Consider the following 19,394-nt stretch of genomic DNA (forward strand, 5'->3'; position numbering starts at 1 on the left):
AAAACATTAAAAAAAAGAAATTTTCAAACAGAAAAACCATAAAAATTTAAAGATTAAACCCAAATTGTACTGTTAACATTTTTCTCTCTTTCATATTTAGCCACCTACTCACTTGTTTCTTTAATGCATCTTAAAGCATATTTCAGACTTCACCATGTATATCATTAACCAAATTTGTTTGCATTTCTCTCTTCCCCCACCTCATTATAGTTTGGGTCTCAAATGTTCCCCCCCTTCCAAATGTGTTGAAGGGTTGGTCCCTAATGAAGCAAAGTTCAGAGGTATGGCTTTTGGGGAGTGATTATATCATGAGGCTCTGATCTTATCAATATAATAGTCCAATGATAGATTCATAGTTGAATGGACTATTAGGAGGTAATGGAAAATAAAAATTTTAAAAAAAAAAGGAGGTAATGGAAACTGTAGGTGATAGGAATTATGGTAGCTGGATAAAGCAGGTCAATGGAAGAGTGCCCTAGGAAGATGTATCTTGCCCTTGACCCCTTCCACTCTTTCTCTCTCTGCATTCTTGCTGCCATAGGCAAGCAGCTTTGCTCTACCATGCCTTCTTCACCACAACACTCTGCTTCACCACAGGCCCAAAAACAATGGACCAGCCAATCATGAACTGAAGCCTGTGAAACCACAAGCTAAAATAAATCTTTCCTCCTTTAAATTGTTTATCTCAGGTACTTTATCACAGCAACAAAAGGCTGACTAACACACCCCTTTTTGGTAAATTAACAACACATACTGAATAAATCCTGTGTGCCAGTTGATAAGTCTGATGTCTGTATACACTCAGATAGCCATCTCTCAAAATATAGAACAAGTCCATCAAACCAGAAAGTTCCATAATGCCCTTTCTTGGTACATCCTTGCAAAAACCACTAGCTCTTGTTCCAAGCAAATACTATTCTCTTTTTTTTTTCTCTGTACTAATTATTCTTGCCTGCTCCAGAATCCCAAATGAATGGAAACACATAAGTACAGACTTTTTCACATAGGCTTTTTGTCACTCAGCACAATGCTTTTGAGATTCATCTACACTGTTGCATATAACAATGGGAATATAAATATACCAGTTTATTCTTTCCAATTGATAGACATTTGGGTTATTTACAGCTTGTAATTATTAACATACCCGTACTTTTTTTTCTTTTTTAACGAACTTTATCCTTCCCCTTCATCTCTTGGTCCCATTCCCACTTGCAAAAGACCTACCTCCTGTTTCCTATTATCTATCTTTTATTTTGCTCTTCAAATTATTTATATTTTAGGATTGTCATGTAAGAGAAACCATGTGATATTTAAACTCAATTTATTTCACTTAATGTTATTATCTCAAGGTGCATCCATTTTACACATCTTTTCATTAGCTATGTCTCATCTGTTTTAGGTAAATACCTGAGAGTGTGGAATGTATGTGGTAACTAGTGTGCCTTAACCAAGTGGTTACAGGGCAGAAATGTGCTAAGAAACTAATAGGTTTTTTCCTAAAGTGACTATACCTTGTTATACTCTCATTAACAATGCATGAAAGTTTTAACTGCTCCACATTCTAGTTATCTTCTTTCAATATGTAGAATGATAGTAATTGATTTTCTAATATTAAATTAATCTTGCATTTCTGAATTAAATCCAACTTTAGCAAATACACTACTGGATTCTGTTTGCTAATATTCTCTTGATGATTTTTTGTACCTATTTTCATAATGAATATTGTCTCTATTTTTCTGTTTTAATGCCTTCGTTAGATTTTGGTATTACGATTATGCTGGTCTCCTAAAACTGGCTAGAAGGTGTTCCTCTATTTCCTGAATGACTCTGTGTAAGATGTGTTATTAACAGTTTTCAATAATGAAATAATATAGGTGTAAGAGCATTTGTCTAGGATTTTTATCTTACATGAATAAGTAAGACTGACCTCTGTCTTCTCAAACTATTCTTGTGCAGTTTTGCTATCATATTTATACTCACTAATATTCATACTCATTGCTGGATGAACGAATGCTTGTGTCCCCTCCAAAATTCATGTTGGAACTTAAACTGTACTGTGATAACATTAACACCTGTTTTTTTTAAGCAGGTAATTAGGGCATGAGGGATCCTCCCTTATGAATGAGACTAAGTGATTTATTAAAGAGGCCTCACACAGCGTTTGGCCTTTTCTGCCCTCCTATCATCTGCCACACAGGGACACAGCAGAAAAGTCCTCACAGACACCAAATGTCTACACTTGATTTTAGTCTTCCCAGTCTTCAAACCTGTGAGAAAATATCTCTTTTTTATCAATTACCCAATTTGTATTATTTTGTTACAAATGCACAAATTTAACAAGATACTTATAAAATGTGCTGGAGAAATATATCATTTTTCGGCCTTCTAGAATAACACAAAACTGAAAATATTTGTTCTTTGAATCTACACGACAGTTCTGGGTTTGTTTTTTTTTAACAGTTTAAATGGATAACATGATAAATTTTAGTGTGGGGCAACAATAATGAACAAAACTACTGTAAGATGCACATATCCCCCTCTCCAAAGGCCTGTATAGGCAGTAAAATGCATACACAGAAATGCATTAGTGGAAATCAACCCCTTCTGCCTTCTTTATTTTATGCCTACATAAAGGTCTATATTTGATGCTCAGAGTTCCACATCATCACATCCCATGCCATACTCTTTGTTACCATCAAGACAAGCCTAAGGTCTAGCAGAGCAAGAAATGACCTCCATCAGATAAAGGTAGTCAAAAGAACCAATGATTTCCTCAGGCAGGGGATATTCAGAACAGGGTGGAAAGGACAGCTATATAATCAGAAGCCTGAATAAATTAAAAGCACGTCCCATTTAGGCAAATAACATAAATTTTGTGAGTGACCTTCTCTTAGAAACAAGACTGGTAACATCTGACAGTACATTACAACATCAGGCGTAGTCTGACCCAGGCTTCTATGATCCACAAGTTACCCCCTTTAGTCTCCACATATTCTTCACAATCTTCCTTTTTTTTGTCTTTGTGAGACAGGGTCTCGCTATGCAGTTCAGGCTGGCCTTAAGCTCACTTTGTAGCCCAGGCTCGTTTCGAACTCACAAAGATCCTCCTGCCTCAGCCTCCAGAGTGCTGGGATTACAGGCGTGTGCCACCATGCCTGGCATTCTTCACAATCTTCTGACTAGCATGTTGAACACATTCATATCTATCCCATTTTGAAAACAGAAATTCCCTTAAGTTACTACACATCCTTTTTCCTTTTTCCCTTTTTTTTTTTTCTTGTCTTTTCGAGACAGTCTCGCTATGCAGTTCAGGCTGGCCTTGAGCTCACTTTGTAGCCCAAGCTGGTCTCGAACTTGCAACGATCCTCCTGCCTCAGCCTCCTGAGTGCTGGGGTTACAGGCGTGCGCCTCCATGCCTGGCTATACATTCTTTTTCAATCACTACTTTATCAACTGTTTCCCCCCAGAGCCACATTTCCTGAATGAGGGTATCCAGTTTCTCACTTTCTGTTCATTTAATACACTGAAAATAGAGTCAAGACCTTACCATTTGAACCATGCTTGCCAAGTTACCAAAGGTCTCCAGGAAAAGAATCTCCACTGCATTTTGAGCCCTCCATTTCTTTTTATATTTGACAGATCAGCAGCAATTTTTTTTAAAGATAGGGTCTTGCTATATAGCTCAAGCTGGGCTTGAACTCACTAGGTAGACCAGGCTGGTCTCAAACCCTCAGGGATCCTCCTGCCTCAGCCTCCCAAGTGCTAAGATTACAGGCATATACCACCTTTTCATGAAGCTGCATTATTTCATTTTTCCTCTTATCTATGTAAACACCTTTGTAGGCCTAAAACCAATGGGTCTGTCCAATTATAGACTGAAACTTCTCAAAACTGTGAGCTGTCAACTTTTTCTCTTTACAGAAGTTGATTATCTTGGGTATTTTGTTAGAGTGATGAAAATCTAACAGGACCAAATAAGTAACAGATGAACAAGTCAATGATTCAATCAATAAATGGTACTTGCTATTATTCTTATCACATTGTAAGGGTTAGAATAGGATTCTATCCACCAATCTGAAATTTCATTGATGAAGAAACTATCAGTTGTAGCAAGGTCAGCCAGAGACTTTACTGGGGAAAGAACATACCATTATCTTTGTATTATTTACTGACAGTGTTATAGCTGGTAACTAATCCAGGAAGAGTCAGAAACAATGCTCCTGGAGTGAAACACATTACCCAGCTTAAAGTAAATCTCCTTTAATATCATTTATTAATTGACCTTTGAAGGACCATTATACCAACTATAAACATCTCCTCAGCTTTGACAGCAAATAAATTTGTGGGAATATAAAATCTGTCTTTTCCATGTAGAAAATGTGAATCTCCTATTACTCTGGCCATCTTGATGCTACAGCTTTACTCATTCACATTTCAGCATGAGTCTCTGAAACCAGGATACATGCAGCTAGCTACAGCATCCCTGTGACACACTGAAGAATTTCAATCTTCTTAACTGTTTTCTTTTTCCACTAAGTTACATGGTATCAGTCTGAGAACAGGTTACAGTAATAGAATATTTAATTATTCAATAATATTAAAAAATGTGAGAATGAGCACAAAGGGAAAAACAGAAAACTGAGTTTATGTCATAACTTAATAATATATAACTGGATGACCTGGGATTTCACCTACCCCTATGGCTTAGAAGGTTGTAAAAGTCAAATAAAATAACACATATGAAAGTACTTTATATGTGGTAGATACATTATTCTCATATGAGTTTAAGGAAGAGTAAGAATAGCTATTTCCACATGGTATAAAGAACTCAGAGCTGAGAGTCAAAAATATTTAAACATAGTTCTGCTACTTACTTGCCTCATATAATCTTAGTAGCCATCAAACCTTTCTAAACTTCATTTTTCTTATCTGTACACCTGAGATAAAAACATCTTCTCACAAGTTATTCCAAGGCTAGAATAAGAAAATACATTTAAAAGTTTAAGGTTAGATACTTTGCATTTTCAAGAGTAATAAATTGAATTTTTCCAATTTGACTCCCAGCAACAAAGATATAATGTTAATGGATAAAGTGCTATGCTCTAAAAACTACATCCTCAACATTATATCCCCAACAGTCAAGGATACATCATTTTAACAATGTCTAAAATTTTACTTCTATTTTATATCCTTCAAGTATTGATGCAGTTTGATACTTCTTGCTAAAGATACTGTACCTCCCAGAGAACTAAAAGTATTATCTGCTTATACTGAACAAAATAAAAGATCTCAAACTATATTCTGACAATATAAAGAAAGCCATACATACTAAATTCTAGAAAAATAAAAAGTAACTCCCTTTTACTCCCTTTTATAAAGCAAACATGTAAAGGTAGTACCATTTACATAGATCCATCCTTATGCCATTTACATAGATCCATCACTGCCTATATTTTTACTCATTATTCACAATGACTAAACCCATAAACATTTCCAAAGAAAAGACAAAGGCTAAGTGTCCAAAGGCAATAACCACTACCCCCACAAGTAAATATGCAAGCCAGAAGTCATAAAGTCACAAGGCTAGTGTTTGTCCTTTATACCCACAGTCACTAGTAGGATACAATTACAGGTTAATGCTATCTCTACCTGAGGCAGCTCCTTCCTTGAACCTTCCTCACACTTTCCATTGAATTTTAACTAGTGTACATATATTTCCCAGTCATTCCTCTGTTGCAGAAGCAACACTATTCTCAGAAAAGGAAATTAACAGGTTCCAAGAAACATAACTCAGTCTCCTATTCTACTGGAAGTAGATATAGGATTGGAGTTTGGAGACAATGTGTCAACCAACATTTAGTATCAAAGTGGGGGAAAAACTTCTCTACAATATCATTGTCAAAAGTAAAAATTAAAATAGATTTAAAGATCAAATTGGCTTCTGTTTGCAATTCTAGAGTCAAGCAACATCTCTTTCTATAAATTAGAATAGGTGTTCTACTGAGCTGAGCAAAAGAGTTTGGCTTTCTGGCAGAAGAGAGCCTAAGAAAGCACAAAATGGGAAACAAAAATAAGACTGGTCATTTTAAAGATACTTTGCTTACAGTCAAAATGAGACAGTAGAGTGAAAATAAGGTCGAAAAAAGACAAAGAAAATCTGTAATGTTAAAATTGTATTTTAATAAAAACTGCAGGTTCAGGACACAAACCCAGTCAAAAATTCCTTAGGTCACATAATCCTAGACCATTCCTTTTTACCTATAAATGAGCACCGGCTATTCCTTCTCATCTTTTTTTTTTTGCGGGGGGGGAGGGTATCTTTTTGTGACAGGGTTTTACTATGCAGCCCAGGCTGGCCTTGAACTCACTTTGTAGCCCAGGCTGGCCTCTAACTCCCAGTGATCCTCCTGCCTCAGCCTCCTGAGTGCTGGAATGACAGGCGTGCACCACCAGGACCTGGCTATTCCCTCTTATCTTAAATGGGCTTTTCCCTTATGGATAGGCTACAACCTGAGACAGTTATCACCTATGAATGGATCTTTGCAGAGCTGTCACCTTTCATCTGTAAACTGAATATTCTCTAAAAACTTTGCATAGATTTACAAGTTCTACAGATTTCTATCCCCCACCTCCGTAAAAATATCCAGCTCAAGACTGGAAGGCCCACACTCTGAAGAGCTTACATTCTGTACCTTTGTGTACTTTTTTGTTTTGGGTTTTTTGTTTGTTTGTTTGTTTGTTTGTTTAAGACAGGGTCTTGCTATGCAGTTCAGGCTGGCCTTGAGCTCACTTTGTAGCCCAGGTTGGTCTCGAACTTGCAACGATCCTCAGCCTCCCAAGTGCTGGGACCTTTTTTTTTTGTCTGAGACAAGGTCTCTTATGCAGTTCAGGTTGACCTTGTGCTCACTTTGTAGCCCACGCTGGCCTCGAACTCGCAATGATCCTCCTGCCTCAGCCTCCTGAGTGCTGGGATTGCAGGCAAGTGCCACCATGCCCAGCTCCTTTGTATACTTTTAATACTGCCTAATAAATCTCTGTATGCCTCCACCGATGTGTCCTGGAAATTACTTTTCTGTGACAAAAGTCAGTAAACCTGCAACATGTTCCATGGGTGGAATGGGTCAAGATTTCTCATCTGTGTACTAGGGATCTACTTAGACACTGTTCAGTTACAAAAACAGACAGATTCTTTTATCATGGCTTCTCAGGTAAACTGAGCCCCTTCTGACTAGCTGCTAAGAATATCCTGGTTTTTATAAAACTGATCCATTTCAAAGTTTATCTGGGTTACAGGACACTTACAATGAGTGACTCCGTGTTGGTCTGGTATGGTCTGCTGGAGCCTAGCAGGAGTCTAGTACAAAATAATAGTCTCCATAAATTTTGCTTAATGTTCTCCTATACTTCAGTTTCCCACTATATTAAAGAAGAAAATATTCCTTAAATATTTATTGAGATACAACCTAAATATAGAAAGGCATACAAGCCATATAATTAAAATTTTCATGAACAGAACATACTAGTATAACCAATAGCCAGACCAAAGCAAATGAATGTTAATAGCTACCTAGAAGCCTCCTCATGCTCCCTCTTCTGGTCACTATATCCACTCCACAGGAAAACCGTCATATTTTCTAACTTCATAGATCAGTCTTTCTGTTTTGACATTTTATTTAAATCAGTACATAGTATTTGCTCTTTCATGTGTTATATACTGTGTTCAAAATGTCTAGTTAGAATATCAGAAAGAAAATGTAAATGAAGAAGTTATATTTACTGAGTAATGGCTAAGAAATTTCTAAAACTGATGAGAGAAATGAACATATATAATGGAAAAATAATGCAACCCAAGGAAAGAATAATAATAATTATAATAATAATTTAGACCAGGTAAGTGATAGTGATACTAAAACATCATCTTAAGAGTCATAGAATAAGATCCAGAAACTTCAAAGGAATGACAATTATATTGGCAGTGTAATTCTTAACAGCAATGATGGAAATAAAAAACTGAATATATGGCAAAGTATGAGAAAGTTGGCTATTACCATAAAATTGCAAACCCAAACTACCCTTCAGAGGCAAAATAAAGATACTTAAATAAATATGTAAGTATTTATTACTAACATGCTAAAGGAATGTATAAATAATATATTCTACAAAGAAATATATTCTTGGGAGGAAATTTTAGAGCACAAAATGAATATGAAATAAGAAAATTGATGAACATACAAAAATTTCAATAAACAATACCCATACTAAATATGAATAATAAAAATTTGTAGGCAGTGGGTGGTGGCACATGTCTGTAATCCCAGCACTCGGGAGGCTGAGGCAGGAGGATCACTACAAATCTGAGACCAGCCTGGGCTACAAAGTGAGCTCAAGGCCAGTCTGAACTGCATAGCGAGACCCTATGTCAAAAAGACAAAAAAAAAAAATTCTATTATAGAGTTCTTTTTAAGGAAAGAATCAAAATATTGGGCAAAAATAATATACAAGACTGGAAAAAGTGACAAGAAGTAAACTGTGTTTGTTCAGCAACAGTTAAAATTTTAAGGTTGTTCTAAGAGACCATCAGAGTTGAAAAAAAATTAAGAAAACAAAGAGATGCTACTGGTAGTTTTAAATGGTAAAGGGAGGTGTGAGGCAGTAAGGCACAGAAACGCAGGATTAGAATATAAGAAATAATATGGCAGAAACAAATTCAAATAGATTATCATTCATAATAAATGTAAATAGATTTTAAAAACCAAAAATTCTATTGTATGACATTTGCAAGAGATTCATGAAAAGCAAAATAACATGGAAAAGCTGAAGTAAAGGAACAGCTGAGTTCTAGAAAAACTAAAGAAAGGGTTGGGGATTTCGCTCAGCGGCAAAGCGCCTGCCTGGAAAGCGCAAGGTCGTGAGTTCGGTTCCCGGTACACGAGAAAAAAAAACAAAAAAAAAAGACAAACTGCTAATGTTGATCACGAAAAGATTACAAATACAAAGAATATATGAATAGATTCAGCAAAGATTAAAAAGAAAGTAAAACAGGATAAGAAAAAGAAAATAAGGATAAGAAAGTAAATAAAAATCCTCCCAGCAGTTACTTAACCACCCAACCACCAATGTGGTTCAGTGTAACACATAGAAAATTAAACTTGAACAAGTGCATGAAAAAGCAAAACAAGCAATTAAAACGATTTTTTCACTAAATAATAAAACAGACAAAATGGACAAACTAAACTACCAAAAACACCTCCAAATGAAAAACAAATATTATATTATATACAGGATCATTTTAAAAGACTGAATTATATATTAGGCCTAGTTGGATTTACCCTCAAACGTAAAAGTGGTTATACAAGTGAAAATTCAAAAACACTATACATCTCAAATAAATTAAAATTACAACAATCTTAAATGATAAAGGAAACACATCAAATGAACATCAACTGATTAAAAGAAAAGCAAAGAATAAAGAAGACTGAGATTTTCAAGACAGAAAAACTAAAGAGAGGGCTAAAAAGGTAGAAGTCTTTCAACTGATACATACAAATTACAAACTCAAATACTTTCACAGGCTAGTAAGAAATATGATGCACTTCATCAAGTACAAAAACCAAAAGCAAAACAAAACAAAACAAAAAACCTACTGCTTGCCAGAAATACTATTATTTTAGGTACCAGTAAGAAAATTTTAAAAGAAAACCAAAAATAAGCACCACCATTTAAAGTATACCATATCATCAAAAGTAACAGACCACATTTTCATAGTTACTAAAAAGTAAATGATGCGACCTTTATAACTGATGGAATACAGCAAAAGTGCAAAGCAGCTCAGTATAACACAAGAGGGAATGGATCGAGGCTGCACTGATTGATTTTTCTTTAAATGTCCAAAGATGGCCAACTAAAACATCTATAGGAAACTCACAGGTCCTGACTTACACAGGGAAAGGGGGGAATTTAATTCAGAGGTGATAAAGGTAACACAATTTTTGATCACTAAGATTTTTGAGTGGAACAATTATAGTACATGTACAAAATACATGGTGCCTGGAAGAATGTGCTGTTAAAATATAGTAAATACAGGTAGTAAAAGTCCAAAGATCTGAGGCTAAGTTAAGAGTTATCCATGATGTTAGTAGATCTAAAAATTAGGTACTCAGGTCTTAACTGTATGGGGATGACAGGAGGTTGACAAAAGAGGAAAACAACAATCAGGAGAGGTACAATTCCAGCAGAGGGATGGAGGAAGGAGTATGGCTGTAGCAGAGACCAGAAATATATGTAGCAGGGAGAAAAGGAGAAGGGAAATAGAAAAGACAAATCAACTTTTAAAACCATCCAGTCTACTAACTTGATGAAAATATTTTACAGTACTAAAGATTGATGAATACAAATGGAAATTTTCCTTTACTTTTATCAAGTGCCCCATAGATGAACAAGGAAATATAGAACAGAAGCAAATGATGGGTAACATTTTTATCTATGTATCACCATTCTTTAAAGAATGAAATAAATTTCAAGAAAAAATGGGATGCTTGAAACCTGGTTCTTTTTTTTTTTTTTTTTGGTTTTTCTCCGGTACCAGGAACCGAACTCACGACCTTGCGCTTGCCAGGCAAGCGCTTTTGCCACTGAGCTAAATCCCCAGCCCGAAACCTGGTTCTTGATTATTTGTTTTTAAGGACTAAAAACTAAAGTGAATCATAATTTGAATGATAATAGTAACTTACTACTAGTCATAATTTTCAAGATAAAATCTCAAAGAACGCTTTATCATCAATAGTTCCCATTTGAATTACGTTGTCATATGTCCTCCAAAATAATTAGTACCTCTGAATAATGGCAGTGTAAGTACTCTCATTTTCAAATAGCAAAAGCAGAAAAGGGGGAAGAAACATGTCATAGTTTAATTTTTGCCCTGGGGCCAATACCTGTTATCAACATCAACAAACATTCTAATTTAGAACCTGGTATATTGGGCTCTCATATACTGAAGATTGATTACTATATCTGCTTTATGGGCAAATAATGTAGAAATGATAGTGTTAAAGACAGCTGATAATAAAAATGTGTTTATAGTGGCTAGGCAGTTGAACTTTCAAAGTCAAAAACAAAACCATTTCCACAGAAGTTTATTAGAAAAAAGGACAAATATAAAAAGCACCTTCTTCAATTTTTAAGGAATTTTAATGACAAATGTCTTTCACTGCAGAGGCTTCAAAAGTAGAAGCAGGACGAAAGCCAATTCTTACCAAAGATCCAAATCTGAATTGCTTTTCATGCAAAAAAATGGCAATTCCTATCACAGATGGAGACTCCTATAGGATACATTCATACATAATCTCTCAGATGTCATTTTATCACCAAGACCTACGGATGTGCAGTGTGTGACTACGCAGGCTAAAACCATACTGTTCTTTTCCCAACATCTGGGAAGCCAGTTTGAGACCAAAGCCCACACTTATGTAATGCAAAAGATGACCCAACTATGAAACCTCTGGACTTCTGTTCTGAGAAAATAAAGAAGGAAACTTACTTGTTTCCTTGGGAAGAGCATGTTTTTTGTTACTATCTTTTGGTTTATTTATAATAATAAAGTCTAATTTTTCTCCAGATAGTTAAATAACTATCCTAATAATTTAATCATATTTACTAATTTCACATGCCTTTATTCATGTGTCTTCCTTAGCATAAAAATTATTAAATAAATCAGGCTATTTCTATCCTATTACTTATTATTTCTACATTTATTTTGTAGCAGAATTATACTAGTTATTTTGCTTCTACCTTGGTGCAAATTAGTTGATCTGCTAAAAGCTGCCTTCACCTTGATTCAATTTTTAAAATATTCTTTAAAGTTGTCCTAGATATTCTATGAGAACTTGAGAATCATTCTATTTTTAAAAATTATTACCATCAAATTTATAAAGTAGCATCTTTATAGTATACTTTCTACCATTCCACATGATACATCTTTTATTCTATAGTGCTCCAAATATTTTAGTTTTCTTTGTACAGGGCAGGTACATTAGTAAATTTGTTTTTGGTACTGAGAAAATTCCATTGCTCATTAATATGGGTGATATGCCTATTTCTTCTGGTTTATTATTGCTAGTATGTTAAAACACTATTAGTTTTTTACTCTTTTTTGTTGTTGTTTTTCTTTGCTTGATATGAGGCAGGGTCATGTAGTGCAGGCTGTTCTCAAACTTGCAACAATCTTCCTGCCTCAGCCTGCCGAGTGCTGAGATTACAGGCATGTGCCACCATGTCCAGCCAGTTTTTAATTCTTGAACCTGACAATTTTTCTATTCCAATAGCTCTTTAGCCATTTCCTTTGGCTTTTCTAGTTAAACAGTTATCCCAACATCATCTACAAATATTTCTTTTAACCCAATATTTATCCTTTTTATTTTTCATTTTTACCTTACCCAGAACTGTTGAACCTTTATAAAAAAAAAAAAAACAGTAAAAACAGATATCCTTTTGGTTGACAGTGATAGTGTTTCTAGCAATGTATTCAACAAATACAACTATGTATGTGACCTTGCCATAGCCATTAGGGATAGAATGGTAAACAAAATATGTAGGGTTCCTATCCTTGTGAGACTTATAAACCCACAATACTGTCACCTCCCAAGACACCTGGTAAAGAAAGTAGGGGATCACAGCAGACTGCATGGCTGCGTGATTTTCTAAAAAACTTTAAGGACACCTAAGTCATGTCACTGAAAAGCTATTAATGAGGTCCAAACATCTGTTTGGATTTTCAGCTTCTAATATGAAGTTACCTAGTAGGTCATCTGTTATCACTGGGTACACATTAGCTTTTGTGAGTTTGTACATATAAATTTAAAACTTACTTTTAAAATCTTATAATTTACCTATTTAAAACAAGTAATCTTAGTGCTACTCTTGAAGCATTACTTCTACTTCAAAATGTTCCAATACAATCATCTGGAAAGTAAATGTAAAGTAATTAAAACAAAAAAGTAGTCAGGTATGGTGGCACATGCCTGCAAATCCCAGCACTTGATAGGATAAGGCAAGAGGATTTCAAGTTCAAGGCCCACCTCAGCTCCATAGTATGTTTGAGGGTGGCCTGAGCTACCTAGCAAGAACTTATCTCAAAAAAGAAAAGCATAGCTAGCAGAAAATCACCCTCCATTGCTACATAATCTGGCAGTTTGTCACTTTGGTACTTTCAACAGAAGTAACAAATTCAAGAGGAAAGGCATCAGTAAATAGGCTAGTAAATAGGCTAAGTCTGCTGGAGACAGACTCAGTCACCAAGGAAAAATAACTGATTTAACACAAAACAGACACAATAATTGAAGATATTCCCCATCCGACAAATAAGATTCCATTTCTGAATCCTGGCAACTAGAAAAATAAGACATAAACAAGCAATGCAATTAAATGTGCTTTAAAAATCAGCTATTTTTAATTAGCAGCTACTTAAACATTTGTACACAGGTATTTTTGAAAGGTCTTCTGAGTACTTTATAAATATAACTCAAAATATCCCACCAGGCATGTTGGCACACGCCTGTAGTCCCAGCACTCAGGAGGCTGAGGCAGGAGGACTGCTCTGAATTAGAGACCAACCTGGATTACATAAGGGAGTTCAAGGCCAGAAAAAAAAAAAAAACCCACTAAAAAAAAATCAAACCAACTGTAGTAACAGAAGAAATTCATATAAGGCATTGAAGTTCACTGTTGACTTTTAAAGTTCAGGCTGCACTGAACAACTGCTAAAGATTCAGTGAGTTAGCCGAGCGTGATAGCTCACAGCTGTAAGTAATTCCAGCACTCAGGAGGCTGAGGCAGGAGGATCATTGCAAGTTGGAGGCCAGCCTGGGCTACAAAGTGAGCTCAAGGCCAGCCTGAACTGCATAGCGAGACCCTGTCTCAAGAAAAAAAAATTCAATGGGTATATTTCCCAAAGGCTTTGAATGTTTACAATACCATTAATAAATACAGATCACAATATTAACTACAAACACCATAATTTGTTGCAATTCAAATGTTGTTTAAATTTACTTATCCTATATTTTTGTATACATTTCTCTTTTGTATATATTTTGTATTTTATACATTCTTTTTTGTATATATTTCTTTCTGAACACTTTAAAGAAACCAAACAATGTTAATTTATGGTAATTAACAAGACCCATCATGCTTCGGCAAAAACAACAATAACAAAAATAAACAACAGGGGCTGAGGATTTAGCTCAGCGGCACAGTGCTTGCCTGGCAAGCACAAGGTCGTGAGTTCAATTCCCCGGTACCGGAAAACAAACAAACAAAACAAAACAAAACAAAATAAACAACAACAAAAAACAGGACTTTACAAATGTCAAATAAACAAGGAGGGAAAAAACAGAAGCAGCTACATTTCATGACTAGACCATCACAGGTTTGTTGAGAAGCTTAGGGCTTTATACTGGAACATTCATTATGTCAATTCTCAAAACCATTCAGTGATAAACTACATAGAACCTGGCTGTTCTCTACAACAAATAAAAAGGGATCATCTAAGTTACAAACCATGAAAACATTTAATCATTAAATTAAAAAAAAATTTGACATGTGCTCTTTTAGTGATTAGAGTATTCATTAAAACTCAGTTGTCTATCAGTTTATTTCTCATCACTGACTTTACTTATCTATTCATGTGCCAAATCACCTAAAACCTAAGGAGGATAGGTGGATGGGTAGATGGATGGAGGAATGCACTGTATAAATGCGGTGATAATTTAGAAAAGATCTTAAAACTATATGTAGAACCAAAGAAATGCCGAGAGATAGGGACAGAGACAGAGACAGAGAAACAAAGAGACAGAGAGAGAGATTTAATGAGGGGGTAGGCACAGGCATGGTTGTCAGGAACAGAGTATGTTTACTATAAATAATCTATCAGCAGTAACACATCATACTCAAAGCTAGTTTTGCATTTTATATAGGTCTGATATAATCTACTTGCTTAATGTAGTGTAAGGAATCTCAAGCAGCATTTTTCTATCAAAAGAGGAAGATCTTATTATAATTATATACAACAAAATATACAATAAAGAAGAATATAAGGGCCTGCCTCAGTTCTCAAATTAATTAAATAAAATTGCAACAATCTGTTTAGTACATTTTCCAAAAATACGCAAAAGGAGATCAGTAAGAAGGTTTTCTTTTACTCACCTGTAACCCTCTCCTTCTCAGAATACTGGAATCGTCCATAACAGATACCAGACAAAAAAAGCCACTCCCCAGGCAGTCAACTACTAGTGCCTACTTACTGCTGGATAAAGATGCAGTCTATTCAGCACAACAAACTGTGCCTCACAGCCTCACTAAATCAGGTCAGCATCAGTACCTAATCACTGCCTCCCATCAAAGCCACGTCTTTCTTCATAGGAGATACAGAAGGATCTCTCATGAATCACTGCCAAAATAGGGGAAATTGATCATATATGTTTTTCTTCCATATCTACAACACCCCTTTGCCTCAAATTATTTGAAGTACTAAGAAAAGAACAAAGATCCCAGAAAAAGAAAAATACCAATCTTTGATATCCTGACTTCACTGCTTATTAAAAAGGTTGGGCAAACAAAACAAGAGAGTCTCCACCTACAGCTACTAATCTCATAAAATCCATGTCACGTTTTTCTTCTCAAACACAAAACCACTCCACATACATTTTTAAAGACATAACAATTCTTCAGAAATACAAAGAAAAACATACTATTCTGATGCCCGCTTTTAGGCTCAGCTGATATAAAAATAGTTATTATTTTGATTAAGTCGGCAAAATTCCTTTCAATTTTGTATAGACAAAGCAAATGTCAGATTCTTTTCATATTATCACAAGCTCTTTTGTTTCTTTATCGCTATACAGTACATGCCGGTTTTCACTTCTTGGACAGTCCCGAATATCTCTTCAGGAGCTTGAATCATTGCTGAGGTCGGTTTGGCTGCTCTTTTATGTCCGTGGAGGGGGCTATTACATGTGCTGTGAGTTCTGAGCATGGACAAATTCATTCATCTATTCACTGCTGACAGTGCTGTCAGAGGAAACATTCTCCGTCCCACCAGACTTCTAAAAGAGCACAGCATGAAAAAGCCTCCTTTCACCCAAGCTTTAATCATCTCAAAACTGTTTCTTTGGTCACTGGCTGTGATTTTCAAAGTAGGACTTCAGCTAAGTTTAAAGATGTTTGTCCCTTAATTCATGGCTCAAAATGTATATATTTTTAGGTTTCAAGAGGGAAAGGTTAGCACTCATGATATGATTCTGTCACTTAAACATTCATAGGCAATGTTTAAATTTTTCAACTTAATGATATTTGTCAAAATCCCAGTAAACAACAGAAATGTGAATCAAATTGGTGATTTTTCTAACACCATACAAGAAAAACTGCTAGCAAAGATAGTATTGTATTTTTAGGAAGAAGATTAAATATTTTATAATTCACAACCATTATTTTTCAACTATAGGACATGCTGTAAAAATTATTCACTCTAAAAAAAGGTTCCAGGAAATATTAATCCAAACTTCCTAATTTGATAGCCATAAGTATACAGTACTCTTAATTAGCCTGTTATATTCTCAAAGGAGTAAGTATGTAATAACTGTAGGACAGAATAGTCTTGGGGCTTGAAGGAAACTCTATTTACAAGAGGTTTTTCTGGTCTGCATGCAACTGATTATAGTCACAAGGGCTGGCTACACTGCTGAAAGCAGCACAAAAAAATAAGACCCATCTCTCTTTTATTCAGCAGAAATGTTCTAATCCTTAGCACAGCCAGTGTGGTCTTTCATTGTGAGAGCTAATAAATCCACATCTCCATGGACTCCTTCCTCCATCTGCTGCTTTAAACAACCAAAGGCTGGATTATGTCTATGGGGAAAACAAACACAAGACCTGAACAGGCAGCTGATTTGCACTGGGGTAAACTATAATAGTATATTATCGTCTGCAAAGTAACAGGGCTTCTAAAGACATACCCTTTCTTTCAAAATAATTTTTATTAACTAAAACATCACCAGAGAGGAAGCAGACGTGATCTCTAATTGATTCAACTATATAATGAATACAAAAATGAAAAATGGTATATTATAAGCTATTCAAAACAGAGATTCAAAATTCAAACTATTCATTTACTAATTAAGGAATCCACTATTATGCCAACCCCTAAGACACGGATGGGGAAAGATTACCAAGATCAGCATTACTCATAAACTATTCTATTTCAGAAAGTCAAATACAAACAAGTAATGATGATGCAATGTTGTAAGTTCTACCTCAGAGGTGTGACAATGTGCTATAAAAGTATAGCAGAAGGCTCAATTCATTATGTTGGGAAGGATGAAGAAAGGCTTCCAGAAGTGCCATCTGGTCACTGAGATTCATGTTACAGGATTATTAGCCCCTGGCCAAAACAGGCCCCTTTTTTAGCTTAAAAATCTGCAACCAATCCTTACTATCTAAAAAGTAAGTAAAATATTTCTCCCCTTGACATTCAAGGCACTCCATAACATAGGAAGGATAGATTTCATCTCTACTACCTTATTGTTAACTTAGCCTTCTAATCAGAAAGAACAACGCATTGTTTCTTTTGTTTGTTTGTTTTGTTTTTTTGTTTTTCTTCCGGTACCAGGAATGGAACTCACAACCTTGCGACCTTGCACTTTTCAGGCAGGCGCTTTGCCGCTGAGCTAAATCCCCAGCCCCGACACTGCATTGTTTCCTGTACACATCCTATCCTTCCCCACCTTAAATCTTTGGTGATGAAACAGAAAGGTAACATCTACCTTGTTAGGCTGTTGGGAAAAGGTATTTAAATAACAAATATATAACAAATATTAATGCTTCTTAATCTTTTTCAGTATCTCTGAGTAGTATGCACCCTGTCCAAAATTTCCTGCCACAACCTGAATTCTTTAAAGTTTTGTATTTTGTTCCTAAAATTCATACAAATCTTGCATTCTTCTAGAATAAGAAATCTTCATTTAACAGTAAAATAGTATTTGTATTACTGATTAAACTGCAAGAGACTTGAGTTCCAGACAGACGGGAGGAAAATCGAGACTGTGAATACTATTAGAGAAGCCAAAAAAGAGTGGTCAGGAAGTGCTCAACAGTAACAAATGCTGCCTGGAAGCCCATCACTAAAGAAAGTGCCCCTTGAGTTCACTAGCTTGTTAGTCACTGGCGCCTTTTGTAAGAGTTGTTTCAGAGTAGATGAATGGTAGGAGCCAAAGCCCAGAAGCTGCGACTTGCAAAATGCAAAATGCGTAGGAGATGAGGAAATAAAAATAGTGTATCTAGACAACTCTTTCAGCTTCCATTAACTCTTCCCTACCCTTCAAAGACAAGATTCTCCCTAAAAAAAAAAATGTTCTTAAAAAGGGGGGGGGGCGGAGAGGAATGGCCAGGTGTGCTAGCACATGCCTTTAATCCCAGCACTTGAGAAGCTGAGACAGGAGGGTTGCTGTGAGTCTGAGGTCAGCCTAGGTTATATAGTGAGTTCAAGGCCAGTCTAAATTATACAGCGAGACTGTCTCCAAAGAAAGAAGGAAAAAAAAAGGAAAGAATGGGATTGAGACCATAACCACAAGTAGGAGGAGGAATATTCTAAGAGAAGAAAAAGCAAATACAGGTTAAAAAGTACTTGTAACTTTAGTGGTAAGCTTTCAAATCACAGCATTTCCTCTGTGAAATAAGAAGGAAACAGCAGAAGGCAAGGATACCGTAACTGAGAAAAGTGAATAAAGTTGAAAAGAGATAATAAAGAATAAGAAGATAGTAAAGAGATAGTAAAGAATAAGAAGATATTAAAGAGATAGTAAAGAATAAGAAGATTCACCAAAGAAGTAGGATTGGTGATTCTCAGAGTACAAAAACATTTTCCTTACTTCAGCACGGGCAAAATATAGGGTCATATTCAAGATCAAGCCAAGCTAACTTTATGAAGTCCAAGAGAAGCTGAAGATCTGAAACTACAATGATAAGGTAAGTGAAACTAGCATTGTTAATCCCCAATTGTGTTCATAAAGTCATGCTTACAGGAATAAATATTTGGTGTTTAAAAATTAACTAAATCAGAGCCAAAGGTAGGAAAAGGGTTTTTAAAAGGCATATAGATTGAAGAAACAAAACTTTCCTATTTGATGACATGATTGGCCATGTAGAAAATCTCAAACTGTAAAAAAGGCTACTAATCTAATGAGTACAGGAAATTCACAGGATACAAGCTCAATCACAAAATCAATCATATTTCTATCTACTAGCAATAAATGCAGAAGCTAAGTTTAAAATACAGGGCTAGGGGCTGGGGATTTAGCTCAGCGGCAAAAGCGCCTGCCTGGCAAGCGCAAGGTCGTGAGTTCGGTTCC

The 19,394-nt window shown here is 35.5% G+C and overlaps 1 protein-coding gene and 1 pseudogene across 6 annotated transcripts in view; both read right to left on the bottom strand.

Moving 5' to 3' along the window:
* LOC102021323 overlaps nt 1-3,559 on the bottom strand; it is a 7,374-nt pseudogene extending 3,815 nt beyond the window's left edge.
* Nucleotides 1-19,394, bottom strand: part of Mast2 (microtubule associated serine/threonine kinase 2) — a gene marked incomplete at its 5' end in the record, with an annotated part of 194,810 nt that overhangs the window by 145,173 nt on the left and 30,243 nt on the right.

The sequence above is a fragment of the Chinchilla lanigera genome, unplaced genomic scaffold (assembly GCF_000276665.1).
Source record: "Chinchilla lanigera isolate Chin_1 unplaced genomic scaffold, ChiLan1.0 scaffold00063, whole genome shotgun sequence".
NCBI classification, from domain to species: Eukaryota; Metazoa; Chordata; class Mammalia; order Rodentia; family Chinchillidae; genus Chinchilla; species Chinchilla lanigera.